The sequence below is a fragment of the Zootoca vivipara genome, chromosome 8 (genome assembly GCF_965207765.1).
Source record: "Zootoca vivipara chromosome 8, rZooViv2.hap1.1, whole genome shotgun sequence".
Lineage (NCBI taxonomy): Eukaryota > Metazoa > Chordata > Lepidosauria > Squamata > Lacertidae > Zootoca > Zootoca vivipara.
The window spans coordinates 42,756,300-42,760,079 of record NC_142591.1 but is presented as its reverse complement, the minus strand read 5'-3'; positions in this window follow the sequence as shown (position 1 = coordinate 42,760,079).

The following is a 3,780-nucleotide window of genomic DNA, read 5'->3' as shown; positions in this document are numbered from 1 at the left end:
TGCTATGCAACATTGTAAATAGAATTTTATTACTTAACGTCTACTGTTATTTTCAAATGGGTTTGAATAAATAATCTGAACAAAATAAAAAAAAATCCTTCCAGTAGCACCTTAGAGACCAATTAAGTTTGTCATAGGTATGAGCTTTCGTGTGCATGCACACTTCTTCAAATACTGAAGAAGTGTGCATGCACACGAAAGCTCATACCAAAATAAAAACTTAGTTGGTCTTTAAGGTGCTACTGAAGGAATTTTTTTATTTTACTTCAAATACTGAAGATACTGAAGGTATCTGAAGAATTGTGCATGCACACGAAAGCTCATCCCTATGACAAACTTACTTGGTCTCTAAGGTGCTACTCAAAGCTACCAACATGAGTCTGACCAAACTGTGGGAGGCAGTGGAAGACAGGAGTGCCTGGCGTGCTCTAGTCCAGTGTTTCTCAACCAGTGTGCCTCCAGATGTTTTGGGACTACAACTCCCATCATTCCTGACCACTGGTCTTGCTAGCTAGGGATGATGGGAGTTGTAGTCCCAAAACATCTGGAGGCACACTGGTTGAGAAACACTGCTCTAGTCCATGGGGTCACGAAGAGTTGGACACGACTAAATGACTAAACAACAACAAGATGCTACTGGAAGGATTTTTTAAATTTTGTTTTGACTGCATCAGACCAACACGGCTACCTACCTGTAATAAATAATCTGATTACAGTCCCCGCCCCAATCCTGTACCTGCTCCACCCCTGTTCCTAAAACAGAATGGGTGGGGCACAAAGAAAAGAGGAAATACATATATAAGAAAAGACAGAAGAGAGGTTGTGAGGGGCAAGGGATATCGCGAAGCCCCTCCCCTCCTGAGTTCCAGCCCAGCCCCGAGCGAGGCTGAAAAGAGGGAAAGCTCCAGCTCAAGTGGGGAAACAGGAAGTGGTGTCCAAGGCTCTGGCAGGGTAGAAGAGCCATCACCCCAGGTGGGACAGGAAGGGGGAAGGAAGGGGGGCAGACCAGTCCCCCCAACTCCGGAACTGCGCAGAAAGCATCGGGGGAAGAGGATGGGTCTCCCCAAGTTGTTATGCTGGCGCAAGACGCGCCAAAAGCCACTTGGAGGTTCTGATTCAAGCTGAACAGATGTGTCTTTGTAAATAGCACTGCCATCAGCACTGTAAATACTCAGCACCAATAAAAGATAAAATGCAGAGCTGTGTAGAGTCGTTACTCTGAAGTAGCCCAATCCGGCCACCGTGACAGAGGTTTATCTTCTAAATCAGGAGATAACACCAACAAGTTCCAAACTCCCTTCTCTCTGTATTCAGACCTTGTTTTAAAGTGCCCCTTTCACCCCTCAATACCAACCCCTGCTTGCTCTACTCAAACTTCTGCCAGTGTTTAAAATAGGCATCTTTTCTCAGTTTCCCTCCATCCTTGCTTCATTCAAGTCTCTGCCTTTGTATAAAACTGTCATTTTCCCTCTCCATTTCCTCCATCCGTGCTTTACTCAAACTTCTGTTGCTTTAAACCACTTCCCCTCCTCTTTGTGTGCCTCCTTGCTCTGATGCCATGGCCACTGCTGCTGTGAAACCTGCCTTCGCTTTTGCTCCCTTATTCTGCCCTGTTGTTTAGTCATTTAGTCGTATCCGACCCTTCGTGACCCCATGGACCATAGCACGCCAGGCACTCCTGTCTTGCACTGCCTCCCACAGTTTGGTCAAACTCATGTTCGTAGCTTCGAGAACACTGTCCAACCATCTCGTCCTCTGTCGTCCCCTTCTCCTTGTGCCCTCAATTTTTCCCAACATCAGAGTCTTTTCCAGAGAGTCTTCTCTTCTCATGAGGTGGCCAAAGTATTGGAGCCTCAGCCCTGCCCTGACTTCATGCAAATCCAAGATTGTGATGTGGTAACACAAATCCTTCAATGGGGAGAACTTCACAATGACATTCTTACATTTTTATTACATAAAGAGAAATGGAAGATTTTATTACGGCAGATGAAGGGATTCAATTTTTTAAAAGCCTCGTCTTCCAAGTAATTTGCCACTCTAATCCGGGGAGCCAAATTAATTGTGAAATGACTGACAGATTTTTGTAGTTCTTTTAAGTAATTTCATTCTGGTTTCTAGGAAGAGTTGCAAAAACACACATTCTTTAGCATAAGGCATTTACAGCCTTATTAATAATGAATTCCAATTGGTACATAAACAAAACAAAACAAAACAGTCTTCAGTAACTTTACTATGGAATTTCTGCGTTTCATTGTGTATTTTAGGCTGATTGCATACTTTGACCTTGCTCTCAATGAGTATAAACTTTTAAGTTTTTCAACTTTGTTAATGTGATCACATCAGTGGAATCATCCAAAATATTGTGATGTATTTGGTTCATACAGACACAAGGTGAACCAAAACACAGAGAGCCAAATGCAATTAGGAGAACACTGATAGCTCTTTAGGGACAGAGAAAGCATAAAGTTGTTTCTCCAAAATAGTTTGTCTGTACCCTATTCTACAGTAAGGCCAAGGTATTGTAATCATTACATGAAGATGTTTGCAATTATCCCTGGAAGGCTTCCACCATACTTCTAGAGATACTATAATAACATGTTGTTATTGTAAGAAAAACACTGGGGCCTAATTTGAATAGTAGAGTGCTTGGTATCTGGTGGGCGGGGCTTGTGTGTTTTCCTCCGGGATCAGCCCCTCCCTTCAGTGTGTGTTCAGTTATGAATGTCAGTTAAGAGGGATCAACTGCCTCTTCTTGTTTCTTGCCTCATACCTGCCTCATGATGTTTTACTTTCTCTCATTATGTTATTTTGTTAGAGTTTTCTCTCAGTTTATTATTAAAGCTTGTTTACATTTACATGGGCCACTTATTTTTCTCAAAGAAAAAGAAACTCTGCTGAAGAATGGTGGGATGAGTGAGGGGATATTCCCAGTTTGCCAGGAGGATTGATCTTGTTAATCATCCCCCCCACCTCCACAACAATTCTCTCTCTCTCTCTCTCTCTCTCTCTCTCTCTCTCTCTCTCTCTCTCTCTCTCATGCACACACACAAGTGATGCTGGTTGCAGCTTGCTGAAAAATTTACTGATGTGCACTTGAAAGAGGGAGGAAGAACATGTTTGTGAATACTAAAGTGGTGTTCCAAAGTGCTCCAAATTTACCTGTTTTCTCAGCAAATGGCAGCCATATTCCATCAGTAACTCCATGATAGCTCCAAGTCCTACTGTTGACACCATGCATCAATCAGTTATGCCATCTGCATTTGAGTGACTGGGGTATCATATAAAAAGGTTGTGCTTGTGTGACACGGTCATTCACACAACAAATTCAAAGTGGGGCAATGAAACTGGAGGCTAGAACTGACTGACAGTACTGCAATCCCCATGTACTGAGAGGTTTGGGGGAATAGGCTGTCACGTGAATAATTAGTGTTGGAAAGGGTTGAGTTGGCCTTTATAAAGTATGGCAGAGGCCAAAAGGCTTCTGTATGTAGCCACCTTGCATTCTGTATTATGGCTTCAGTATGTAGCTACCTTGCATCCATTTGACATTTCCCATGGTACCACAAATCTGCTGAAAGCGTACATTGAGCACATGATCACTTCAGCATGTGCTCAACTAACGCAGTGTCAGCTCAACTCATATGGCCCTGTGTGAATTGTCTGCAGATTAATCAGCTGCATCGTACAGAACTGGTCAGATCTGTGTGGGAACAGATGGCACCAATCTCTAGGAAACAGTAACTGCAGGCTTGACTGAAGGAAAAATTCCTCAGAGAAAGG